At 39.4% G+C, this 13565-nt stretch overlaps 1 long non-coding RNA gene across 1 annotated transcript in view; it reads left to right on the top strand.

Moving 5' to 3' along the window:
* Positions 1 to 10854, top strand: part of LOC125099938 (uncharacterized) — a 99793-nt gene extending 88939 nt beyond the window's left edge. The window contains exons 4-5 of the long non-coding RNA XR_007127403.1: positions 7254 to 7349; positions 10553 to 10854. This is a non-coding gene — a long non-coding RNA (uncharacterized LOC125099938). The remainder of the gene's footprint in view (positions 1 to 7253; positions 7350 to 10552) is intronic.
* Positions 10855 to 13565: the final 2711 nt, after the last annotated feature.

Genomic DNA, 13565 nt, shown 5'->3' with positions numbered 1-13565 from the left:
GGTGCTCCTGGAATCAATTTTCCTAATGAGCTGACCTTAAAATTAGGAGATAATCCTGAATTATTTGGCTGGGCCCAATGTAATCATAAAGGTTCTTTAGAAGTGGTATTGGGAGTCAAAAGTGTCATCATTAGAGTCATGAAATATGAAAAAGTTTTGACTGACACCATTGTAGGCTTTACAGATTATAACGGGTCACAAGCCTATAATTGTGGGCACCTTCTAGAAGTGGAAAGGACAAAGAAATGGATTCTTCCCCTAGAACCTCAAGAAAGAATTGCAAATCTGCTACCTTTTTATTTTAGCCTGCCAGACTTCTGACCTCTAGAACCATAAGATAATAAATTTGTGTTGTTTTGAGACATTGTGGTAACTTTTTACATTGGCAATAGGAAAGTAATACACTCAGTTAATTACAGTAAGTGAGGAGTTGGTAATTTGTCTGGTGGGTGGGAGATAGGACTTGTTACTGATAGGAGAGAAAAGAAAAATCTAAGAATTGCTATGTCAAGAAAGAGATGACCTCAGAATTTTTTTATTCAAAAGTTAATTCTAAACTTACTGAGATTATGTCCGTGTTATGCAATGTTTATGATTTTTTGAATGCTCCATACTTGGACATAGAGATTGAAAAAGTGTAGAACATACAGTGATAAGCATGTACTTGCTTTTTAGTATTTGCTTCTTCAGGCTTCAAGGGCAGAAACAGGATTTTACTTTGTTTTTTTCTTATCACATAGGATGTTACCTTTTCACTAAGCTATCTACTTTCTCTCCTCAGCAGCATCACTAACACTATTCCTTTCAGACGTATTTCATGTCTATATGAGCACATGCTTATGTATAGTCTTTTCCTCTTACAGAATAGTAACATACTAGACATACCACACCTTTGCATTGATTTCTGTCCCAAATTCAGAGAAAAATCCCATGGTCATGAAAAATAAGCCAAACAGAATGTTCATGGAATTGTCAGGAAGAGCACTCTTCATGATTTCCCACACTTCATAGGGGTATTCTGTAAATGGAAATATATCCAGGGGAACGCAGTAGTGAGCGTATATGGTTCATGCAAAACAGGTACTCAAAATGTTACTTAATGAATTAATGAATAAATTTTAGATGACTGGATGGTAAAGCTAATATACCGTTTCCCAACCTAAATACCCAGGATATAAGTTCTGATTGAAACTTGACCCTTCAGTCTAAGAGTTTAGAGCTGAATGGCAAAGGTAGAAGGTGAGGACAAAACCAACCTGTCATTTCAAAGTTTGAACTGGAGACTTGAAGACATCTTTAGCAGAAGAGTTCTTTTCTTAGGGAAACCGCAGGACTGGGGTAGTTGGTTTTATAATTACAGAGCTTTGCCCATAATGAGAAAAGTGTATGTTTGAGAGCTATGGCTCTCAGTAACTAAACTGCTCTGTGTGACAGTGTTGAAAGGTGTTTATGTTCTAGCCAAAGCTGTATCTCTGAATACGATGCCCTTTAGATAATTTCTAAATTTACCAATACAGAAATAGTTTCTTACTCTTGTGCACATATTTTGTGTGTATTCATTTTCTCCAAATGAAGTTAGTAGCTGAGCTTTGGAAAAGTTGGAGATAGGAAGATGGCACCATGCCCGGTGTCTTGGGTCAGCTTAGATGAATGATGGATTCTGTAGGGCTCTGGATATAGACATATTGCTTCAAGGTCCAGGTGACAATGTATAGCATAAGACTGGTGGGAGGGCTTTTTATCTCACCTTTGACACAGAGCTCAGCACCTTTCTGGCATCAAAGGACTGGAGACAGAATCTTTGATGTGGGCATTTGGTTTCTCACAATGGGTATCATCGGCAGTGGCAGCTGGGGACTCCTTCAAGAAGCTTTGTGAGCAAATAAATAAAAAATAAATGAAAGCTTTGTAAGCATCGTTACACACACACACATACATCATAATACATATATGTAGGTTCTTTATATTTTACATAAACCAAAGTGTACTAGACATAACATTTTGCTCACTTGTACATTGTTTCATACCTTAAAAGAAGGGATTGTCAGTGAAATAAAAGGGGTTTGAGAGTAGATAATGATAAATAATGTCAGTCACACGTACTGAGCAATTACTGGTGCCAGGTACTATGTGCTTCCTGGGTATTTGCTCATTAATCTCTACAGTTGTTCAGAGTTACATAGATACCTCACAGAGGAAGGAGCTTCTTGGCTGTAGACGTTTTTAAGCAGATGTTGGTGACCATCTGCTCTAAATGGAATAGAAAATGTTCCTACTTTGGGGGGTGAGTCAGAACAGGTGATTACCAGATCCTTTCCAGGTGTAAGTGCTTAGCATTGCACCAGCTAATGATGGAGTACAGGGGTGGATATCTAGAGTGGTCAGTAATGTTTGACAAGGACTGACGAAGACTTGAATTTCTCTCTTGCTTTGAAGTAGTGATTGGTTCAAGTTCGAGATGATGAGGGCTATTACTGATGCTGCTCTCATTGACCTGAATCAAGCTCAGAGTGGTCTTGCTCTGTCTTTAAGATTGAGTCTGCGACCATGAGTAAATCAAATTATAGAGCAAACCGGAGGTCTATAGGGGAGAAACTCTGTCTTATTTTTTCAAAGAACTCTGAGACTTCTTCATGAAACAAACATGCACCCAACCTCTTATCCTTTATTTTAGCTTCATCTCTGAGCTACAATGATGGCTTCAAATGACAAGTTCAGATCATCCAAATATGTTGTAGGACAGTTGGTATGCCAGGACTAAATTCTTGCTGAAAAACAATTCCTTTAAAGATTTATTTATTTATTTTAGAGAGAGAGGAAGAGATGGAATAAATAAGGGAGAGAAACAGAGGCAAAGGGAGAGGGAGAGAGACTCTCAAGCAGACTCCTTCCTGAGCTTGGAGCCCAATGTAGGGCTCGATCTCATGACCCTGAGAGATCATGACTCGAGCAGAACTCAAGAGCTGGTCTCTTAACAACTTAGCCACCCAGACACCCTGAAAAACAATTTTATCAGAGTAGGCTATTAATTTCTTCATTAAGTTATCAGTGATTTATTTGTTAGGAACTATTCTTTTTTTTTTTTCAAATTTTTATTTAAATTCTATTTAGTTAGCTTATAGTGCAATATTGGTTTCAGGAGAAGAATTTAGTGATTCATCACTTATTAAGTGCCCTCCTTAATACCCAGCACCCATTTAGGGCATCTCCTGCCCATCTCCCTCAATCAATTGTCAGTTTGCTTTCTACCCTTAAGAGTATCTTATGGTCTGTTTCCCTCTCTCCTTTTCTTTTCTCCCCCATTCCCATATGTTCATCTGTTTTGTTTTTTAAATTCCATGCATGAGTGAAATCATATGGTAATTGTCTTTCTCTGACTGACTTGTTTCACTTAGCCTAATACAGTCTAGCTCCATCCACCTCATTGCGAATGGCAAGATTTCATTCTTCTTGATAGCAGAGTAATATTCCATTGTATATACATACCATATCTTCTTTATCCATTCATCAATCGACATTTGGCCTTGTCAGAAACCATTCTAAATGCTTGAAAAATAATGATTACTCTTTGGAGAGATAAGCACTTGAAGAAACAACATAACCGAATGCTGTATCAGTGCTGCAGTAGAGATAAGAGGCAAATGTGGTGACTGAGGAGGGATGACTTTTAGTGATAGAGGCATCACAGTAGCAGTCATGGCTCAACTGGGTGTTGAAGGATGAATAGGATTTCACCAAGCAAAGAAGAGAAAGAAGATGTTCACAGCTTTATCAACGTGGGGGTGGGGATGGTGCCCTGTGTTTGTGTTGGAGCAGTATGTAATTGTGTGTGAAGTAGTGTAATGGAGCCCCAGACATCTGGAATAGCAAGCAGTTTCTGCAGCTGTAAACCAAATGCCAGTCTTCATGTGCAGGCAATGAAGAGGAGACCATTTATTGTTTTGTCAGCCACATCCGCACACACAAGATAGTGATCTCCATCTGTGGTGTTATCTTTAAATAGAAATGGAGCTTCCTGCTGAGGGCTCAGTGGCGTGCTTTTGCTGAGCCCCATTTACCATGCCCTATAATATCTCACTCACGGAGTCTCACCCCAGTTCCGTCAGTGTCTGTGAGTGGTCGGAACATTTCATTCCCACCCAAGGTGGTGAGTACCTTCAGCGGAAGGATCACTCCTTCAGATTCTCTGTAGCTTGCGTGGATTTGCCTTAAATGTGGAGTGAATGACTGAATGAATTCCAGTCACAGGCCATCCTAGAGAATTTATGAGTAGTCTGACCTTGGCTTTGGCTACTGACCACACTCATCCTCTTTGTCCAGGTTGCCATTGACAGCCCCTAATTCTGCCTCTGTGACCTGTTAGAAAAAACATTCATCTGGAGACTAATGTTCTACATTCTCTTGTTTCAAGCTGCGGGAACAGCAGTCATTTGATGAAAAAGCCAGTGGTTAAAACACTGAAGACTTTGTTTGGGAGGGCTGGGCTCACCTCTTTTGCAGACCTTTGTAGGGCCCTCCTATCCCTGCTGTTTCCTGAAGAGCACCCCTCACCTCGCACTTCTCTAGCAGAATCTGCAAGCTTTGCATCTCATCTAATTTTACCCATCTCTTTGTCCATTCCCTTAGGTCCTAAAGTTGCGCTAATGGCTAAAGTCATCTGTGCCAAGGTGTTAGAGTCTGGAAATTCAGCTTAAAACAGGGAATTGCCCCCAAACAGAGAGAGAGCATTCTGGAGCTTTTGACCTTTCTCACATCAAGCACCCGTTCTAGACCTGGATTCAGAATTCCATTATCAGAGTCAGCTCAGAGTAATTCAAACTCTGTTTAGGCGCTTCAAGTGAGAACTAGCCAGAGGATGAGCAAGTCTCTGAAAGCAGATGAAGTTGAGGATAGTAAAATGATTCCTTCTCCTCCCATCACTGGCTGAGAGTTTATTTAAAAAAAAAAAAAATCAGGAGACTAATTGTGAATGAAATAAAGGACATCAAAAGAATCTTCCTAATTAACTTAAATACTGATTGTTACCATTAGAAAATGAGTCAGCCTAAAAACACATGTAATTGCAGTCTTCCTGTGTTGTGGGAAGCCTAGAGATTGAAGAACTACATTATTAGCAGGAAAGGACAGGCCATGGTGACATCCATCATAAGGAAGAGCTGGTTTTAGCCATCACTGACTGTGCATGTGACATTTGCTTGACTGACTGCAAAGCACTGGATGCCCGGGAGGCTGGTAGTCTTCACTGCACGGCCAGTACCTGAGTGGCAAGCACATATTACTACTCCTGTTTGGCAAATGGGAAACCGAGGAACTGGAAATTGGAACTAGAATGAAATGAATCACTGAAGTTCAGGGCAAAATTGTGAGAAAGACCTTGGTACCTTTTTTCTCTTGCTGTGCTCTTTTCCCTCCCTTCTTGATACTTCTTGCTGATTGCATAGTTCTCCTATTAAAACTTTCCTTGGGGAAACGGTGTGTTTTTTATACCTCTGTGTAAATATTAATCATCCTCCTAGAGGACACTTGACTATAGATTCTCACCTCTAATAATGATACGAAAAATTTAGAAGGGCTCTCCTAAACCCTAAATTCCTAAAGAGATCAGAGGTACCCATAATTAACATAAATCTGGTGGAGGAGGAAAGAAGAAGGGAACAGAATCTTTCCGGGTGTCCCTGACGTCCCATTGCAGTCCTGCCTTGTGTAAGGTGAGTATCTAGGAACAGGTGGCGTAGCAGAGAACAATGGAGTTTCTTCTGATGATGCAAGTGTGAAAAGCTAATTTGCTAAGTTAACCAAAAGAGATCCTTTCATGGAGTATATATTATGAGGAACTATGTGAGAAATATGGGATGCCCAGATTGGGGATCATTGACTAGTAGAACTAATGTCTTAGCTCCGTCAAAATACAATAAACAAAACCAATATGTATGTCATTATTTATTCAAATATTTCTAATTATATGGCTTTAGATAGGTGTTCTTTATCTTGTTAGTGCTGTGAAATTTGGGGCAGTCTTGTGAAGTCTTTGGGTCAGTCCCTTGACAAAATAGTATTTTTGTTTTTATTTTTTAAAGATTTATTTATTTGACAGGGAAATGGTGAGCATGAGCAGGAGGGGCATAGGGAGAGGAGGAGAGAATCTCAAGCAGACTCCTCACATCATGGGGCTCCATCTCATGCTCTGAGATCATGACCTGAGCCAACACCAAGAGTTGGATGCCCCCAGAATAGCATTTTTAGTGCATCAAATCAAACACTTAAAAGTTCAAAGAAAACAGATAGTACAGAAAGGCATTCATCAAAATTTTTAAAAAGTAGTGATAGGCTCTATTAACGAATTAAAAACAAGATCTAGTCCACAGACTTGATGATTTCATAACTTCATAGTGGTGATGAACACAAATAATATTTTAAGTTCTCTGCAACAACTATCCTGTGATATTAAAATATCTGAGGTTTCTTTGGAGGTAAAGTTAAAATTGCCTGAATACCTGAGGCTACTAGTGACTACTGGTCCATGTTTATAGTGGAATGAAGTGCTATGTTTAATTCAGGGATGGTGAAAGTTTTGCAGTGGGCTTCCTGGCTTAACAATCTGTCTACCTCCTTGAACTGTGTGGTGTTGGAAGGAGAACACAGCCTTTGAATTACCACTCTGAGTTCGAGTCTCCTTGAAGACTTTACTTCCAGGGTGACTCAGCTATTTTAGTTAAACTTCTGGAATTTAATTTTTTTTTTAATTTGCTTTTTTAAAAAAGCGAAACTATTGAATTCTGCATGAAGTTATTGACCAGGCTAAATGATATCATGTATATTCAACATCTAGCACAATGTCTGTCACAAAGAGGGAACTCAGCAAATAATAACTCAGGTAATTTTTTCCCTGACGGTAGAAGGGAGAGTGAAGTAGGTAAGATGACTTGTAAAAGTTAAGTCTTGCTTTAAGATCCTGGTTCTGAGCAATTTGCTGCCTGAGACAACGCACATACAGTCTTTTAGTTTTAAAAGAATTTGCAAAGGAAGATACTTTGGAAAATGCATTCCATTTTATGCAGCTCTAAACCAAGCCATAAGTTTAGCTGTCTAAAATTTCAAGTCTGTAAAATTTAAGTAAGTTTTCAGGAACTAATTGTTAAGAGGTAATGAAAATTCCAGTGAAATAAGATACCATTTTAGGATTTGGAATGCTGACTTTACTGTTTTATGGTAATATTAAGATTTTAGTTGAGTTCTAATCTTCTCCCATGCAGAACTGAGAGGGGGTGACATGCAAAGGAGCCATTTAGAAGCCCATGCAGAAGAGGACAAAACCCCAATCTGCTCAGGAACCTGAGCCACTCTGTAAGGTTGGTTCAACATCCGCAAATCAATCAATGTGATACAACACATTAATAAAAGAAAGAACAAGAACCATATGATACTCTCCATAGATGCTGAAAAAGCATTTGACAAAGTACAGCATCCCTTCCTGATCAAAACTCTTCAAAGTGTAGGGATAGACGGCACATACCTCAATATTATCAAAGCCATCTATGAAAAACCCACCGCAAATATCATTCTCAATGGAGAAAAACTAAAAGCTTTTCCGCTAAGGTCAGGAACACGGCAGGGATGTCCGTTATCACCACTGCTATTCAACATAGTACTAGAAGTCCTAGCCTCAGCAATCAGACAACAAAAGGAAATTAAAGGCATCCAAATCGGCAAAGAAGAAGTCAAACTATCACTCTTCGCAGATGATATGATACTCTATGTGGAAAACCCAAAAGACTCCACTCCAAAACTGCTAGAACTTGTACAGGAATTCAGTAAAGTGTCAGGATATAAAATCAATGCACAGAAATCAGTTGCATTTCTCTACACCAACAACAAGACAGAAGAAAGAGAAATTAAGGAGTCCATCCCATTTACAATTGCACCCAAAACTATAAGATACCTAGGAATAAACCTAACCAAAGAGACTAAGAATCTATACTCAGAAAACTATAAAGTACTCATGAAAGAAATTGAGGAAGACACAAAGAAATGGAAAAATGTTCCATGCTCCTGGATTGGAAGAATAAATATTGTGAAAATGTCTATGCTACCTAAAGCAATCTACACATTTAATGCAATTCCTTTCAAAGTACCATCCATTTTTTTCAAAGAAATGGAACAAATAATCCTAAAATTTATATGGAACCAGAAAAGACCTCGAATAGCCAAAGGAATATTGAAAAAGAAAGCCAAAGTCGGTGGCATCACAATTCCGGACTTCAAGCTCTATTACAAAGCTGTCATCATCAAGACAGCATGGTACTGGCACAAAAACAGACACATAGATCAATGGAACAGAATAGAGAGCCCAGAAATAGACCCTCAACTCTATGGTCAACTCATCTTCGACAAAGCAGGGAAGAATGTCCAATGGAAAAAAGACAGCCTCTTCAATAAATGGTGTTGGGAAAATTGGACAGCCACATGCAGAAAAATGAAATTGGATCATTTCCTTACACCACAAATGAAAATAGACTCAAAATGGATGAAGGATCTCAATGTGAGAAAGGAATCCATCAAAATCCTTGAGGAGAACACAGGCAGCAACCTCTTTGACCTCAGCCGCAGCAACATCTTCCTAGGAACATCACCAAAGGCAAGGGAAGCAAGGGCAAAAATGAACTATTGGGATTTTATCAAGATCAAAAGCTTTTGCACAGCAAAGGAAACAGTGAACAAAACCAAAAGACAACTGACAGAATGGGAGAAGATATTTGCAAATGACATATCAGATAAAGGGCTAGTGTCCAAAATCTATAAAGAACTTAGCAAACTCAACACCCAAAGAACAAATAATCCAATCAAGAAATGGGCAGAGGACATGAACAGACATTTCTGCAAAGAAGACATCCAGATGGCCAACAGACACATGAAAAAGTGCTCCATATCACTCGGCATCAGGGAAAAACAAATCAAAACCACCATGAGATATCACCTCACACCAGTCAGAATGGCTAAAATGAACAAGTCAGGAAATGACAGATGCTGGCGAGGATGCGGAGAAAGGGGAACCCTCCTACACTGTTGGTGGGAATGCAAGCTGGTGCAACCACTCTGGAAAACAGCATGGAGGTTCCTCAAAATGTTGAAAATAGAACTACCCTATGACCCAGCAATTGCACTGCTGGGTATTTACCCTAAAGATACAAACGTAGTGATCCGAAGGGGCACGTGCACCCGAATGTTTATAGCAGCAATGTCTACAATAGCCAAACTGTGGAAAGAACCTAGATGTCCATCAACAGACGAATGGATAAAGAAGATGTGGTATATATACACAATGGAATACTATGCAGCCATCAAAAGAAATGAAATCTTGCCATTTGCGACGACGTGGATGGAATTAGAGGGTATCATGCTTAGCGAAATAAGTCAATCGGAGAAAGACAACTATCATATGATCTCCCTGATATGAGGGATAGGAGATGCAACATGGGGGGTTAAGGGGGTAGGAGAAGAGTAAATGAAACAAGATAGGATTGGGAGGGAGACAAACCATAAGTGACTCTTAATCTCACAAAATAAACTGAGGGTTGATGGGGGGAGGGGGGTTGGGAGAGGGAGGGTGGGGTTATGGATATTGGGGATATTGAGTGCTGTGAAGTGTGTAAACCTGGCGATTCACAGACCTGTACCCCTGGGGATAAAAATATATTATATGTTTATAAAAAATAAAATTTAGGGCGCCTGGGTGGCTCAGTTGGTTAAGCGGCTGCCTTCGGCTCGGGTCATGATTCCAGGGTCCTGGGATCAAGCCCCGCATCAGGCTCCCTGCTCAGCAGAGAGCCTGCTTCTCTCTCTCCCTCTCTCCCTGCTGCTCTGCTTACTTGTGCTCTCTCTCTAGCTCTCTGTCAAATAAACAAATAAAATATTAAAAAATAAAATAAAATTTAAAAAAATTAAAAAAAAAAAAAAAAGGAGCCTGAGCCACTCCCTCAAGACAAAGGTCAGAAACAAAGCAGGTACTGGACACAATGGCCAATTTCAGGGGCTTTGCAGACATATCTAAAATGAGTTAATTGAGAAGAAACTTCATGTGATGTTTTACCCAGTGAGAACTTCCTGAATTTTCACTTCTTTTTTTTTTCTTTTTTTTTTTTTTAAGATTTTATTTATTTGATAGACACAGATCACAAGTAGGCAGAGAGGCAGGCAGAGAGAGAGGGGGAAGCAGTCTCCCCACTGAGCAGAGAGCCCAACGTGGGACCCGATCCCAGGACCCTGAGATAAAGACCCGAGCCGAAGGCAGAGGCTTTAACCCACTGAGCCACCAGGGCACCTCCAGAATTTTCACTTCTTAAGCTGTTAAGAAGTTATTGGATTTTTGGAATTTTTATTGTTAAGTATTCCAGATATTTAGTCACTAATCACCAGATACCATAGAATCCAGTAAAATTTATTTGGATTTTACAACTCGAAATGTTAACTTAAAAAAAAAAAATAGAACATATTGCATAGTATATAAGGTGTAACTATTCAATTCAGTGAAAATTGTTTAAATTTCTATTTTCAGATTTGGGAGGCTACAATCAAGGTTATTTGAGAAGTGGGACCTGGTGTTTTACCGTTACCTATGAGTGTCCACACAGAAATTTACAGATGTGGGAAAGGCTGGGTAATGAGAATGCTCCGTAAAGAGGCACTGTACTTCACCAGGGAGAAATCGCCCAAGTTGCTTCACAAATGTTAAGAAATATGCCTACTTAATTGTATGTTGCATTTTCCATGGTCTTTGCTTTATTCATTTCATGTGCAGCGATTAAGAAGATATATTGTACATTTTAGTATCTCTTATGTTTTCCAATAAATACAAACCTGGAGTGCAAATTTTTTTCTTTTTCATTCTTCTCAGAGGTGTGGTGAACATCGAATAAGATCATTATTTTGAAAGACTTACGTCTTGTCCATTTGAGCTACTATAACAAAATACCACAGACTGAGTCACTTGTGGATAACAGTAATTTATTTCTCACAATTCTGGAAGCCAGAATTCTGAAATTAAGGCTAGCTTGGTCAGGTGAGGGCTCTCTTTCAGGTTACAGATTTCTTGTATCCTCATGTAAGTCTTTTTTATAAAGCACTAATCACCTTCTAAAGGCCCCACCCCCTAATACCATCACTTTTAGGGGTAAGAATTTGATGTATGGATTTTGGGAGGACACACTCTGTGAGACTGTGATTTATAAGAAATATGTGTTTGGCCATTTAGATGACCATGATATAAGGTAGCCCCCCTTGTCTGCAGTTTTGCTTTCCACAGTTTGTTACCTGAGGTCATCCGGGGTCCAGAAGCAGATGATCCTCCTGACGCATTATCAGAAGTTCATCGGGAGACTAATGTTACGTCACAGTGCCTACCTCATTCCCCTCACTTCACCTCATTGTGTAGGGATTTTATCATCTCACGTTATCCCAAGGAGGGTGAGTACAGCACAATAAGAAATTTTGAGAGAGAGAAGCCACATTCATGTAACTTTTGTTACAATATATTGTTATAATTGTTCTATTTTGTTACTGTTATTGCTAAGCTCTTTGTATGCCTATTGTATAAATTAAACTTTATCATAGGTATTTATGTATAGGAAAAAATATAGGGTGTACAAGGTTCTCTGCTATCTGCAGTTTCAGGCATCTACTAGGAATCTTAGAATGTATCCCCTCGAATAAAGGAGGACTACTGTATTTTTCATATATATTTGGTCTCGGTCAACAGTTCCTGGCTCACAATTCTGCAAACCCTTGGTATTTCCTAAGCGTTGAGAGTGACAAAGGTGTCTTATGTTAATGAGATGACTTCTGGAAAGCACCTAAGGCTAGGGGGTACTTTCCAGGAGAACCAACCATATGATCAGGTTGGAACTCCCAGTTCTACTCCCCAACCTTTGGGGAGGGGAGAGCCCCTCAAGGTTGGATTCATTATCAAAGGGCAATGATTTAATCTATCATGCTTATGGAATGAGGCCTTCATAAAAACCGGGAAGACAGGATTTGGAGAGCTTCTGGGTTGGTGAACACTTGGAAGCACTGGAAAAGTGGTGCCCTATAGAGAGTATGGAAGCTCCTCTCCCTTTCCCCAAGCCTTGCCCTGGGCTGCTCTTCCATCTGTTGTTCCTGAGTTATATCTTTTTATGCTAAACTGGCAACCTAGTAAGTAAAATGTTTTTCCAAAGCCTGTGAGCTGTTCTAGCAAATTAATCAAATCCAAGGAGCAAGATTGGGAACCTCTGATTTATAGCTGGTCGGTCAGAATTACTGATAAAACATGGGTTTGCAATTGACATCCGAAGTAGGGAGGGCTGTCTTGTAGGACTGAACCCTTCATCTGTGGAACTTGATGCTGTCTCTGGCCAGAAGGTGTCAGAATTGAGAGAATTGAGTTGAATCCTCGGACACTTGCTGGGGGGCCAAGAATTGTTTCTTGTTGTGGGGGGAACACCCTTCGCACACATTGGAATTGAGTCCAAGAACCAAAAAGACACTCAGATATCGCAACTTGATAAACAGGATTATCAGAGATTATTACTGCCTTTGCCTTATAAATAGATGTTCTCTCTTAAGAAGATGGTTTATTTTATTACATCATAATCCAGTTAGTAATTCAAATTGGTATTGCCTTGAATGATTCTGTAAGATACTCCTTTGCTTTTTAAAAAAATAGACTTTGTATCATCCTGCATTAATATAGTATATCTGTTACAATTGATGAGCTAATATGGATGCATTATTATTAAAGTCCATAGTTTATTTAAATTTCCTTAGTTTTTTTTCTTATGTCCCTTTGCTGGATTTCCTAGAATCTCATTGATGATGCCACACTACATTTCGTCATCGTATCTCCTTAGGCAGTTCTCGCCTACAACAGCCTCGGCTTTTCTTGTTTTTGGACACCTTGCTAGTTTTTAGGAATACTGGTCAGGCATGTTATAGAATGGCACCTGTTCGATTTGTCCGTTGGTTTTCTTGTAATGAGATTGAAGTTGTGGGTTTAGGGGAGGAAGTTCACAGGGATAAAGTGCCATTTTTTTATCACCTTATGTCAAAGGTCCATCCTATCAACATGATTTATCACTATTGATATTGACCTTGATCACCTGGCTGAGGTGAAGTAGGTTTAATTTCTCCACTGTAATTTTGGTGCTAAGTGTGCTTTTCATTACTGATGTATTGTTGCTTTAGGTCTTCTCTGCCAATGGAGTAAGGAAATATGTGTGTGTGTATTTGTACATTATATATTGTACAGATTTATAGCATCTGTAACTATTTCTATGTGTAACCATATGTGTCTCTGTTAGGTCAAGCATTAGTTCATACTGGTATCTCCAGTTCTTATCAATTACCAAATGGCTCATGCTAGCCTCTTCCCCTTGCCCTTCCATGATTTCCCACACCAACATTGAGAAACCTGGTTCCCACTATCTATCGGTTTATTTATGTGCAGTCATAATACATATGTATAGCAGTGTCAGAATGATCGTCCCTTACCCCTGTACTCCTGTGGGAAATAACTTCATCAGTTTACATGCCTT

Source organism: Lutra lutra, chromosome 5, assembly GCF_902655055.1.
Source record: "Lutra lutra chromosome 5, mLutLut1.2, whole genome shotgun sequence".
In the NCBI taxonomy this organism is placed as follows: Eukaryota; Metazoa; Chordata; class Mammalia; order Carnivora; family Mustelidae; genus Lutra; species Lutra lutra.
The sequence above is the reverse complement of the archived record's forward strand: the minus strand, read 5'-3'. Positions and strand labels throughout refer to the sequence as shown.